Source organism: Rattus norvegicus, chromosome 17, assembly GCF_021556685.1.
Source record: "Rattus norvegicus strain SHRSP/BbbUtx chromosome 17, alternate assembly SHRSP_T2T, whole genome shotgun sequence".
In the NCBI taxonomy this organism is placed as follows: Eukaryota; Metazoa; Chordata; class Mammalia; order Rodentia; family Muridae; genus Rattus; species Rattus norvegicus.
The window spans coordinates 43725921-43740734 of NC_141550.1; positions in this window are offsets into that span (position 1 = coordinate 43725921).

The window sequence follows — 14814 nt, forward strand, 5'->3', positions numbered from 1 at the left end:
TAGTTTCCCAATAGGATTCGTATGTAATAAGCTTGTTATTCAAGATAGAGCAACGGTTTAACATACTGATTCACTGTTTCTTTGTGAATTCAGTTAGTTCCCAGGAGCAGGCTTGTGTAATATGTGTACTTTTAAAGATTTATCAAAATTTCCTGAGCAGCATCTCAGTAACTTGGTGAATTATGTTAGTTCCTAAAGCCGCAATAGTAGTAAGTGGACTGTTCTGGATACAGAAAAATTTTCATGAAGTGAATCATAATTTCTAGTCGAATTCAGTGAGTTCCCAAGGGGACATGCTTGTATTAGTGTTTTTTACAATATATAGCAACATTTTACGGAACAGAATCTAAGTATCATGGGGAATTCTGTAGGTTTCCAATAGGATTCGCATGTAATAAGCTTGTTATTCGATATAGAGCAACGTTTTAACGAACTGACACTGTTTCTTTGAGAATTCCGTTATTTCCCAGTAGCAGGCTCTTGTAATATGTGTACTTTTAAAGATATTTCAAAATTTGGTGAGCCGAATTTCAGTAACTTGGTGAATTCAGTTAGTTCCCAATCGGCCGCAGTAGTAGTAAGTGGAGTGTTTGGGATATAGAAAAATTTTCACGATTTAAATCAAAATTCCTAGTCGAATTCAGTGAGTTCCCAATGGACATGCTTGTATGAGTGTGCTTTTCAATATATAGCAACATTTTACGGAACGGAATCTAAGTATCACTTTGAATTCAGTAGGTTCCCAATAGGATTCGCATGTAATAAGCTTGTTATTCGAGATAGAGCAACGTTTTAACGAACTGAAACACTCTTTCTTTGACAATTCAGTTAGTTCCCAGTAGCAGGCTCTTGTAGTATGTGTACTTTTAAAGATTTATCAAAATTTGGTCAGCCGAATCTGAGTAACATGGTGAATTCGGTTAGTTCCCAGTAGGCCGCAGTAGTAATAAGTGGACTGTTCGGTATATAGAAAAATTTTCACGAATGGAATCAAAATTTCTAGGCGAATTCAGTGAGTTCCCAATGGGACATGCTTGTTTGAGTGTGCTTTTCAATATATAGCCACATTTTACGGAACGGAATCTAAGTATCATGGTGAATTCTGTAGGTACCCAATAGGATACGCATGTAATAAGCTTGTTATTCGAGATAGAGCAAAGTTTTAACTAATTAAAACACTGTTTCTTTGTGAATTCAGTTATTTCCCAGTAGCAGGCTCTTGTAAGATGTGTACTTTAAAGATTTATCAAAATATGGTGAGCCGAATATGAGTAACTTGGTGAATTCAGTTAGTTCCCAATAGGCCGCAGTAGTAATATGTGTACTGTTCGGGATTCGAAAATTTTTCACGAATTTAAATAAAATTTTTAGGCAAATTCAGTGAGTTCCTGAATGGGATATGCTTGTATGAGTGTGCTTTTCAAAACATAGCAACATTTTAATGAACGGAATCTAAGTATCATGGTGAGTACAATAGTTTCCCAATAGGATTCGTATGTAATAAGCTTGTTATTCAAGATAGAGCAATGGTTTAACAAACTGATTCACTGTTTCTTTGTGAATTCAGTTAGTTCCCCGTAGCAGGCTCTTGTAATATGTGTACTTTTAAAGATTTATCAAAATTTTGTGAGCAGCATCTCAGTAACTTGGTGAATTATGTTATTTCCTAGAAGGCCGCAATAGTAATAAGTGGACAGTTCGGGATATAGAATAATTTTCAGGAATTGAATCAATTTCTAGGCGAATTCAGTGAGTTCCCAATGGGACATGCTTGTTTGAGTGTGCTTTTCAATATATAGCCACATTTTAAGGAACGGAATCTAAGTATCATGGTGAATCCTGTAGGTACCCAATAGGATTCGCATGTAATAAGCTTGTTATTCGAGATAGAGCAAAGTTTTAATTAACTAAAACACTGTTTCTATGTGAATTCAGTTAGTTCCCAGTAGCAGGCTCTTCTAAGATGTGTACTTTAAAGATTTATCAAAATGTGGTGAGCCGAATCTCAGTAACTTGGTGAATTCAGTTAGTTCCCAATAGGCCGCAGTAGTAGTAAGAGGAGTGATCGGGATATAGAAAAATTTTCACGATTTAAATAAAAATTTCTAGTCTAACTCAGTGAGTTCCAAATGGACATGCCTGTGTGAGTGTGCTTTCCAATATATAGCAACATTTTAAGGAACGGAATGCACCTTGAATTCAGTAGATTCCCAATAGGGTTCGCATGTAATCAGGTTGTTATTCAAGATAGAGCAACGTTTTAACGAACTGAAACACTGTTTCCTTGTGAATTCAGTTAGTTAACAGTAGCAGGCTCTTGTAATATGTGTACTTTTAAAGATTTATCAAAATATGGTGAGCCGAATCTGAGTAACTTGGTGCATTCAGTTAGTTCCCAATCGGCGACATTAGTAATAAGTGTACTCTTCGGGATATTGAAAATTTTTCACGAATTTAATTAAATTATCTAGGCGAATTCTGTGAGTTCCGAATGGGACATGCTTGTATGAGTGTGCTTTTCAATACATAGCAACATTTTAATGAACGGAATCTAAGTATCATGGTGAATACAGTAGTTTCCCAATAAGATTCGTATGTAATAAGCTTGTTATTCAAGATAGAGCAATGGTTTAACAAACTGATTAACTGTTTCTTTGTGAATTCAGTTAGTTCCCAGTAGCAGGCTCTTGTAATATGTGTACTTTTAAAGATTTTCCAAAATTTCGTGAACAGAATCACATGAACGTGGTGAATTATGTTAGTTCCACTTAAGCCGCAATAGTAATAAGTGTACTATTCGGGATATAGAAAAATTTTCATGAATTGAATCATAATTTCTATTCGAATTCAGTGAGTCCCCAAGGGGACATTCTTGTATGAGTGTTTTCTACAATATATAGCAACATTTTAAGGAACGGAATCTAAGTATCATGGTGAATTCTCTAGGTTTCCAATAGTATTCGCATGTAAAAGCATGTTATTCGATATAGAGCAACGTTTTAACGACCTGACACTGTTTCTTTGTGAATTCAGTTAGTTCCCAGTAGCAGCCTCTTGTATTATGTGTACTTTTAAAGATTTATCAAAATTTGGTGAGCCGAATCTCTTTAACTTTGTGAATTCAGTTCTTCCTATAGGCCACAATAGTAATAAGTGGACTGTTCGGGATATAGAAAAATTTTCAGGAATTGACTCAAAATTTCTAGGCGAATTCAGTGAGTTCCCAATACGACATGCTTGTTTGAGTGTGCTTTTCAATATATAGCCACATTTTAAGGAACGGAATCTAAGTATCATGGTGTATTCTGTAGGTTCCCAATAGGATTCGCATGTAATAAGCTTGTTATTCGAGATAGAGCAACGTTTTAATGAATTGAAACACTGTTTCTTTGAGAATTCAGTTAGTCCCAGTAGCAGGCTCTTGTAGTATGTGTACTTTTAAAGATTTATCAAAATTTCCTGAGCAGAATCTCAGTAAATGGTGAATACAGGTAATTCCTAGTAGGCCGCAATAGTAATAAGAGGACTGTTCGGGATATAGAAAAAATTTCACGAATTGAATCAAAATTTCTAGGCGAATTCAGTGATTTCCCAATGGGACATGCCTGTGTGAATGTTCTTTTCAATATATAGCAACATTTTAAGGAACGGAATCAAATATCACTTTGAAATCTGTAGGTTCCCAATAGGATTCGCATGTAATCAGGTTGTTATTCAAGATAGAACAACGTTTTAACGAACTGAAACACTGTTTCTTTGTGAATTCAGTTAGTTCCCTGTAGCAGGCTCTTGTAATATGTGTACTTTTAAAGATTTATCAAAATTTCGTGAGCAGCATCTCAGTAACTTGGTGAAGTACGTTAGTTCCTAGTAAGCCGCAATAGTAATAAGTGGACTGTTCTGGATATAGAAAAATTTTCATGAATTGAATCATAATTTCTAGTCGAATTCAGTGAGTTCCCAAGGGGACATGCTTGTATGAGTGTTTTTTACAATATATAGCAACATTTTTATGGATCGGAATTTAAGTATCATGGTGAATTCTGTAGGTTTCCAATAGGATTCGCATGTAATAAGCTTGTTATTCGATATAGAGCAACGTTTTAACGAACTGACACTGTTTCTTTGAGAATTCAGTTAGTTTCCAGTAGCAGGCTCTTGTAATATGTGTACTTTTAAAGATATTTCAAAATTTGGTGAGCCGAATCTCTGTAACTTGGTGAATTCAGTTAGTTCCCAATAGGCCGCAGTAGTAGTAAGTGGAGTGTTCGGGATATAAAAAAATTTTCATGATTTAAATCAAAATTTCTAGACGAATTCAATGATTTCTCAATGGACATGCTTGTATGAGTGTGCTTCTCAATATATAGCAACATTTTACGGAACGGAATCTAAGTATCACTTTGAATTCAGTAGGTTCCCAATAGGATTCGCATGTAATAAGCTTGTTATTCGAGATAAAGCAACGTGTTAACGTACTGAAACACTGTTTCTTTGATAATTCAGTTAGTTCCCAGTAGCAGGCTCTTGTAGTATGTGTACTTTTAAAGATTTATCAAAATTCCCTGATCCGAATCTCAGTAAATGGTGAATACAGGTAATTCCTAGTAGGCCGCAATCGTAATAAGTGGACTGTTCGGGATATCGAAAAATTTTCATGATTTAAATCAAAATTTCTAGTCGAATTCAGTGTGTTCCCAATGGACATGCTTGTATGAGTGTGCTTTTCAATATATAGCAACATTTTACGGAAAGGAATCTAAGTATCACTTTGAATTCTGTATGTTCCCAATAGGATTTGCATGTAATCAGGTTTTTATTCAAGATAGAGCAACGTTTTAACGAACTGAAACACTGTTTCTTTGTGAATTCACTTAATTCCCAGTAGCAGCCTCTTGTAATATGTGTACTTTTAAAGATTTATCAATAATTGGTGAGCCGAATCTCAGTAACTTTGTGAATTCAGTTAGTTCCTAGAAGGCCACAATAGTAATAAGTGGACAGTTCTGGATATAGAAAAATTTTCAGGAATTGAATCAAAATTTCTACTTGAATTCAGAGAGTTCCCAATGGGACATGCTTGTTTGAGTGTGCTTTTCAATATATAGCAACATTTTAAGGAACGGAATCTAAGTATCATGGTTTATTCTTTAGATTCCCAATAGGATTCGCATGTAATAAGCTTGTCATTCAAGATAGAGCAACGTTTTAACGAACTGAAACACTGTTTCTTTGTGAATTCATTTAGTTCCCAGTAGCAGGCTCTTGTAAGTTGTGTACTTTAAAGATTTATCAAAATATGGTGAGCCGAATGTCAGTAACTTGGTGAATTCAGTTAGTTCCCAATAGGCCGCAGTAGTAATAAGTGTACTGTTCGGGATATTGAAAAATTTTCAGGAATTGAATCAAAATTTCTTGTTAAATTCAGTGAGTTCCCAATGTGACATGCTTGTATGGGTGTGCTTTTCAAGGTATAGCAACATTTTAAGGAACGGAATCTAGGTATACGTTGAATTCTGTAGGTTCCCAGTAGGATTCGCATGTAAAAATGTTGTTATTCAAGATAGAGCAACGTTCTAACGACAGAAACACTGTTTCTTTGTGAATTCAATTAGTTCCCAGTAGCAGGCTCTTGTAGTATGTGTACTTTTAGAGATAATCAATATTTGGTGAGCCGAATCTCGGTAACTTGGTGAATTCAGTTAGTTCTTAGTAAGCCGCAATAGTAATAAGTGGACTGTTCTGGATATAGAAAAATTTTGACGAATGGAATCAAAATTTCTAGGCGAATTCAGTGTGTTCCCAAAGGGACATGCTTGTATGAGTGTTTTACACAATATATAGAAACATTTTAAGGAAGAAAATCTAAGTAGCATGGTTAAATCAGTAGATTCCCAATAGGATTCGCGTGTAATAAGCTTGTTATTCGATATAGAGCAACGTTTTAACGAACTGACACTGTTTTTTGTGAATTCAGTTAGTTCCCAGTAGCAGCCTCTGGTAATATGTGTACTTTTAAAGATTTATCAAAATTTGGTGAGCCGAATCTCTGTAACTTTGTGAATTCAGTTAGTTCCTAGTAGGCCTCAATAGTAATAAGTGGACTGTTTGGGATATAGAAAAATTTTCAGGAATTGAATCAAAATTTCTAGTTGAATTCAGTGAGTTCCCAATGGGACATGCTTGTTTGACTGTGCTTTTCAATATATAGCCACATTTTAAGGAACGGAATCTAAGTATCATGGTGAATTCTGTAGGTTCTCAATAGGACTCGCATGTAATAAGCTTGTTATTCAAGATAGAGCAAAGTTTTAACAAACTGAAACACTGCTTCTTTGTGAATTCACTTAGTTCCCAGTAGCAGGCTCTTGTAAGATGTGTACTTTAAAGATTTATCAAAATATGGTGAGCCGAATCTCAGTAACTTGGTGAATTCAGTAAGTTCCCAATAGGCCACAGTAGTAATAAGTGTACTTTTCCGGATATTGAAAAATTTTCACGAATGGAATTAAAATTTCTAGGCGAATTCAGTGAGTTCCCAATGGGACATGCTTGTTTGAGTGTGCTTTTCAATACATAGCAAGAATTTAAAGAACGGAATCTAAGTATCATGGTCAATTCAGTAGGTTCCCAATAGGATTCGCATGTAATAAGCTTGTTATTCAAGATAGAGCAACGTTTTAACGAACTGAAACACTATTTCTTTGTGAATTCAGTTAGTTCCCAGTAGCAGGCTCTTGTAATATGTGTACTTTTAAAGATTTATCAAAATTTCGTGAGCAGCATCTCAGTAACTTGGTGAATTACATTAGTTCCTAGTAAGCCGCAATAGTAATAAGTGGACTGTTCTGGATATAGAAAAATTTTCATGAATTGAATCATAATTTCTAGTCGAATTCAGTGAGTTCCCAAGGGGACATGCTTGTATGAGTGTTTTTTACAATATATAGCAACATTTTTATGGATCGGAATTTAAGTATCATGGTGAATTCTGTAGGTTTCCAATAGGATTCGCATGTAATAAGCTTGTTATTCGATATAGAGCAACGTTTTAACGAACTGACACTGTTTCTTTGAGAATTCAGTTAGTTTCCAGTAGCAGGCTCTTGTAATATGTGTACTTTTAAAGATATTTCAAAATTTGGTGAGCCGAATCTCTGTAACTTGGTGAATTCAGTTAGTTCCCAATAGGCCGCAGTAGTAGTAAGTGGAGTGTTCGGGATATAAAAAAATTTTCATGATTTAAATCAAAATTTCTAGACGAATTCAATGATTTCTCAATGGACATGCTTGTATGAGTGTGCTTCTCAATATATAGCAACATTTTACGGAACGGAATCTAAGTATCACTTTGAATTCAGTAGGTTCCCAATAGGATTCGCATGTAATAAGCTTGTTATTCGAGATAAAGCAACGTGTTAACGTACTGAAACACTGTTTCTTTGATAATTCAGTTAGTTCCCAGTAGCAGGCTCTTGTAGTATGTGTACTTTTAAAGATTTATCAAAATTCCCTGATCCGAATCTCAGTAAATGGTGAATACAGGTAATTCCTAGTAGGCCGCAATCGTAATAAGTGGACTGTTCGGGATATCGAAAAATTTTCATGATTTAAATCAAAATTTCTAGTCGAATTCAGTGTGTTCCCAATGGACATGCTTGTATGAGTGTGCTTTTCAATATATAGCAACATTTTACGGAAAGGAATCTAAGTATCACTTTGAATTCTGTATGTTCCCAATAGGATTTGCATGTAATCAGGTTTTTATTCAAGATAGAGCAACGTTTTAACGAACTGAAACACTGTTTCTTTGTGAATTCACTTAATTCCCAGTAGCAGCCTCTTGTAATATGTGTACTTTTAAAGATTTATCAATAATTGGTGAGCCGAATCTCAGTAACTTTGTGAATTCAGTTAGTTCCTAGAAGGCCACAATAGTAATAAGTGGACAGTTCTGGATATAGAAAAATTTTCAGGAATTGAATCAAAATTTCTACTTGAATTCAGAGAGTTCCCAATGGGACATGCTTGTTTGAGTGTGCTTTTCAATACATAGCAAGAATTTAAAGAACGGAATCTAAGTATCATGGTCAATTCAGTAGGTTCCCAATAGGATTCGCATGTAATAAGCTTGTTATTCAAGATAGAGCAACGTTTTAACGAACTGAAACACTATTTCTTTGTGAATTCAGTTAGTTCCCAGTAGCAGGCTCTTGTAATATGTGTACTTTTAAAGATTTATCAAAATTTCGTGAGCAGCATCTCAGTAACTTGGTGAATTACATTAGTTCCTAGTAAGCCGCAATAGTAATAAGTGGACTGTTCTGGATATAGAAAAATTTTCATGAATTGAATCATAATTTCTAGTCGAATTCAGTGAGTTCCCAAGGGGACATGCTTGTATGAGTGTTTTTTACAATATATAGCAACATTTTTATGGATCGGAATTTAAGTATCATGGTGAATTCTGTAGGTTTCCAATAGGATTCGCATGTAATAAGCTTGTTATTCGATATAGAGCAACGTTTTAACGAACTGACACTGTTTCTTTGAGAATTCAGTTAGTTTCCAGTAGCAGGCTCTTGTAATATGTGTACTTTTAAAGATATTTCAAAATTTGGTGAGCCGAATCTCTGTTACTTGGTGAATTCAGTTAGTTCCCAATAGGCCGCAGTAGTAGTAAGTGGAGTGTTCGGGATATAAAAAAATTTTCATGATTTAAATCAAAATTTCTAGACGAATTCAATGATTTCTCAATGGACATGCTTGTATGAGTGTGCTTCTCAATATATAGCAACATTTTACGGAACGGAATCTAAGTATCACTTTGAATTCAGTAGGTTCCCAATAGGATTCGCATGTAATAAGCTTGTTATTCGAGATAAAGCAACGTGTTAACGTACTGAAACACTGTTTCTTTGATAATTCAGTTAGTTCCCAGTAGCAGGCTCTTGTAGTATGTGTACTTTTAAAGATTTATCAAAATTCCCTGATCCGAATCTCAGTAAATGGTGAATACAGGTAATTCCTAGTAGGCCGCAATCGTAATAAGTGGACTGTTCGGGATATCGAAAAATTTTCATGATTTAAATCAAAATTTCTAGTCGAATTCAGTGTGTTCCCAATGGACATGCTTGTATGAGTGTGCTTTTCAATATATAGCAACATTTTACGGAAAGGAATCTAAGTATCACTTTGAATTCTGTATGTTCCCAATAGGATTTGCATGTAATCAGGTTTTTATTCAAGATAGAGCAACGTTTTAACGAACTGAAACACTGTTTCTTTGTGAATTCACTTAATTCCCAGTAGCAGCCTCTTGTAATATGTGTACTTTTAAAGATTTATCAATAATTGGTGAGCCGAATCTCAGTAACTTTGTGAATTCAGTTAGTTCCTAGAAGGCCACAATAGTAATAAGTGGACAGTTCTGGATATAGAAAAATTTTCAGGAATTGAATCAAAATTTCTACTTGAATTCAGAGAGTTCCCAATGGGACATGCTTGTTTGAGTGTGCTTTTCAATATATAGCAACATTTTAAGGAACGGAATCTAAGTATCATGGTTTATTCTTTAGATTCCCAATAGGATTCGCATGTAATAAGCTTGTCATTCAAGATAGAGCAACGTTTTAACGAACTGAAACACTGTTTCTTTGTGAATTCATTTAGTTCCCAGTAGCAGGCTCTTGTAAGTTGTGTACTTTAAAGATTTATCAAAATATGGTGAGCCGAATGTCAGTAACTTGGTGAATTCAGTTAGTTCCCAATAGGCCGCAGTAGTAATAAGTGTACTGTTCGGGATATTGAAAAATTTTCAGGAATTGAATCAAAATTTCTTGTTAAATTCAGTGAGTTCCCAATGTGACATGCTTGTATGGGTGTGCTTTTCAAGGTATAGCAACATTTTAAGGAACGGAATCTAGGTATACGTTGAATTCTGTAGGTTCCCAGTAGGATTCGCATGTAAAAATGTTGTTATTCAAGATAGAGCAACGTTCTAACGACAGAAACACTGTTTCTTTGTGAATTCAATTAGTTCCCAGTAGCAGGCTCTTGTAGTATGTGTACTTTTAGAGATAATCAAAATTTGGTGAGCCGAATCTCGGTAACTTGGTGAATTCAGTTAGTTCTTAGTAAGCCGCAATAGTAATAAGTGGACTGTTCTGGATATAGAAAAATTTTGACGAATGGAATCAAAATTTCTAGGCGAATTCAATGAGTTCCCAATGGGACATGCCTGTGTGAGTGTGCTTTTCAATATATAGCAACATTTTAAGGAACGGAATCTAAGTATCACGTTGAATTCAGTAGTTTCCCAATAGGGTTCGCATGTAATCAGGTTGTTATTCAAGATAGAGCAACGTTTTAACGAACTGAAACACTATTTCTTTGTGAATTCACTTAGTTCCCAGTAGCAGCCTCTTGTAATATGTGTACTTTTAAAGATTTATCAAAACTTGGTGAGCCGAATCTCAGTAACGTTGTGAATTCAGTTAATTCCCAATAGGCCGCAGTAGTAATAAGTGTACTGTTCGGGATATTGAAAAATTTTCACGAATGGAATCAAAATTTCTAGTTGAATTCAATGAGTTCCCAATGGGACATGCTTGTATGAGTATGCTTTTCAAGGTATAGCAACATTTTAAGGAACGGAATCTAAGTATCACGTTGAATTCAGTAGGTTCCCAGTAGGATTCGCATGTAAAAAGGTTGTTATTCAAGATAGAGCAATGTTCTAACGACAGAAACACTGTTTCTTTGTGAATTCAGTTAGTTCCCAGTAGCAGGCTCTTGTAATATGTGTACTTTTTAAAGATTTATCAAAATTTCGTGAGCAGCATCTCAGTAACTTGGTGAATTATGTTAGTTCCTAGTAAGCCGCAATAGTAGTAAGTGGTCTCTTCTGGATATAGAAAAATTTTCATGAACTGAATCATAATTTCTAGTCGAATTCAGTGAGTTCCCAAGGGGACAAGCTTGTATGAGTGTTTTACACAATATATAGAAACATTTTAAGGAAGAAAATCTAAGTAGCATGGTTAAATCAGTAGATTCCCAATAGGATTCGCGTGTAATAAGCTTGTTATTCGATATAGAGCAACGTTTTAACGAACTGACACTGTTTTTTGTGAATTCAGTTAGTTCCCAGTAGCAGCCTCTGGTAATATGTGTACTTTTAAAGATTTATCAAAATTTGGTGAGCCGAATCTCTGTAACTTTGTGAATTCAGTTAGTTCCTAGTAGGCCTCAATAGTAATAAGTGGACTGTTTGGGATATAGAAAAATTTTCAGGAATTGAATCAAAATTTCTAGTTGAATTCAGTGAGTTCCCAATGGGACATGCTTGTTTGACTGTGCTTTTCAATATATAGCCACATTTTAAGGAACGGAATCTAAGTATCATGGTGAATTCTGTAGGTTCTCAATAGGACTCGCATGTAATAAGCTTGTTATTCAAGATAGAGCAAAGTTTTAACAAACTGAAACACTGCTTCTTTGTGAATTCACTTAGTTCCCAGTAGCAGGCTCTTGTAAGATGTGTACTTTAAAGATTTATCAAAATATGGTGAGCCGAATCTCAGTAACTTGGTGAATTCAGTAAGTTCCCAATAGGCCACAGTAGTAATAAGTGTACTTTTCCGGATATTGAAAAATTTTCACGAATGGAATTAAAATTTCTAGGCGAATTCAGTGAGTTCCCAATGGGACATGCTTGTTTGAGTGTGCTTTTCAATACATAGCAAGAATTTAAAGAACGGAATCTAAGTATCATGGTCAATTCAGTAGGTTCCCAATAGGATTCGCATGTAATAAGCTTGTTATTCAAGATAGAGCAACGTTTTAACGAACTGAAACACTATTTCTTTGTGAATTCAGTTAGTTCCCAGTAGCAGGCTCTTGTAATATGTGTACTTTTAAAGATTTATCAAAATTTCGTGAGCAGCATCTCAGTAACTTGGTGAATTACGTTAGTTCCTAGTAAGCCGCAATAGTAATAAGTGGACTGTTCTGGATATAGAAAAATTTTCATGAATTGAATCATAATTTCTAGTCGAATTCAGTGAGTTCCCAAGGGGACATGCTTGTATGAGTGTTTTTTACAATATATAGCAACATTTTTATGGATCGGAATTTAAGTATCATGGTGAATTCTGTAGGTTTCCAATAGGATTCGCATGTAATAAGCTTGTTATTCGATATAGAGCAACGTTTTAACGAACTGACACTGTTTCTTTGAGAATTCAGTTAGTTTCCAGTAGCAGGCTCTTGTAATATGTGTACTTTTAAAGATATTTCAAAATTTGGTGAGCCGAATCTCTGTAACTTGGTGAATTCAGTTAGTTCCCAATAGGCCGCAGTAGTAGTAAGTGGAGTGTTCGGGATATAAAAAAATTTTCATGATTTAAATCAAAATTTCTAGACGAATTCAATGATTTCTCAATGGACATGCTTGTATGAGTGTGCTTCTCAATATATAGCAACATTTTACGGAACGGAATCTAAGTATCACTTTGAATTCAGTAGGTTCCCAATAGGATTCGCATGTAATAAGCTTGTTATTCGAGATAAAGCAACGTGTTAACGTACTGAAACACTGTTTCTTTGATAATTCAGTTAGTTCCCAGTAGCAGGCTCTTGTAGTATGTGTACTTTTAAAGATTTATCAAAATTCCCTGATCCGAATCTCAGTAAATGGTGAATACAGGTAATTCCTAGTAGGCCGCAATCGTAATAAGTGGACTGTTCGGGATATCGAAAAATTTTCATGATTTAAATCAAAATTTCTAGTCGAATTCAGTGTGTTCCCAATGGACATGCTTGTATGAGTGTGCTTTTCAATATATAGCAACATTTTACGGAAAGGAATCTAAGTATCACTTTGAATTCTGTATGTTCCCAATAGGATTTGCATGTAATCAGGTTTTTATTCAAGATAGAGCAACGTTTTAACGAACTGAAACACTGTTTCTTTGTGAATTCACTTAATTCCCAGTAGCAGCCTCTTGTAATATGTGTACTTTTAAAGATTTATCAATAATTGGTGAGCCGAATCTCAGTAACTTTGTGAATTCAGTTAGTTCCTAGAAGGCCACAATAGTAATAAGTGGACAGTTCTGGATATAGAAAAATTTTCAGGAATTGAATCAAAATTTCTACTTGAATTCAGAGAGTTCCCAATGGGACATGCTTGTTTGAGTGTGCTTTTCAATATATAGCAACATTTTAAGGAACGGAATCTAAGTATCATGGTTTATTCTTTAGATTCCCAATAGGATTCGCATGTAATAAGCTTGTCATTCAAGATAGAGCAACGTTTTAACGAACTGAAACACTGTTTCTTTGTGAATTCATTTAGTTCCCAGTAGCAGGCTCTTGTAAGTTGTGTACTTTAAAGATTTATCAAAATATGGTGAGCCGAATGTCAGTAACTTGGTGAATTCAGTTAGTTCCCAATAGGCCGCAGTAGTAATAAGTGTACTGTTCGGGATATTGAAAAATTTTCAGGAATTGAATCAAAATTTCTTGTTAAATTCAGTGAGTTCCCAATGTGACATGCTTGTATGGGTGTGCTTTTCAAGGTATAGCAACATTTTAAGGAACGGAATCTAGGTATACGTTGAATTCTGTAGGTTCCCAGTAGGATTCGCATGTAAAAATGTTGTTATTCAAGATAGAGCAACGTTCTAACGACAGAAACACTGTTTCTTTGTGAATTCAATTAGTTCCCAGTAGCAGGCTCTTGTAGTATGTGTACTTTTAGAGATAATCAAAATTTGGTGAGCCGAATCTCGGTAACTTGGTGAATTCAGTTATTTCTTAGTAAGCCGCAATAGTAATAAGTGGACTGTTCTGGATATAGAAAAATTTTGACGAATGGAATCAAAATTTCTAGGCGAATTCAATGAGTTCCCAATGGGACATGCCTGTGTGAGTGTGCTTTTCAATATATAGCAACATTTTAAGGAACGGAATCTAAGTATCACGTTGAATTCAGTAGTTTCCCAATAGGGTTCGCATGTAATCAGGTTGTTATTCAAGATAGAGCAACGTTTTAACGAACTGAAACACTATTTCTTTGTGAATTCACTTAGTTCCCAGTAGCAGCCTCTTGTAATATGTGTACTTTTAAAGATTTATCAAAACTTGGTGAGCCGAATCTCAGTAACGTTGTGAATTCAGTTAATTCCCAATAGGCCGCAGTAGTAATAAGTGTACTGTTCGGGATATTGAAAAATTTTCACGAATGGAATCAAAATTTCTAGTTGAATTCAATGAGTTCCCAATGGGACATGCTTGTATGAGTATGCTTTTCAAGGCATAGCAACATTTTAAGGAACGGAATCTAAGTATCACGTTGAATTCAGTAGGTTCCCAGTAGGATTCGCATGTAAAAAGGTTGTTATTCAAGATAGAGCAATGTTCTAACGACAGAAACACTGTTTCTTTGTGAATTCAGTTAGTTCCCAGTAGCAGGCTCTTGTAATATGTGTACTTTTTAAAGATTTATCAAAATTTCGTGAGCAGCATCTCAGTAACTTGGTGAATTATGTTAGTTCCTAGTAAGCCGCAATAGTAGTAAGTGGTCTCTTCTGGATATAGAAAAATTTTCATGAACTGAATCATAATTTCTAGTCGAATTCAGTGAGTTCCCAAGGGGACAAGCTTGTATGAGTGTTTTACACAATATATAGAAACATTTTAAGGAAGAAAATCTAAGTAGCATGGTTAAATCAGTAGATTCCCAATAGGATTCGCGTGTAATAAGCTTGTTATTCGATATAGAGCAAAGTTTTAACGAACTGACACTGT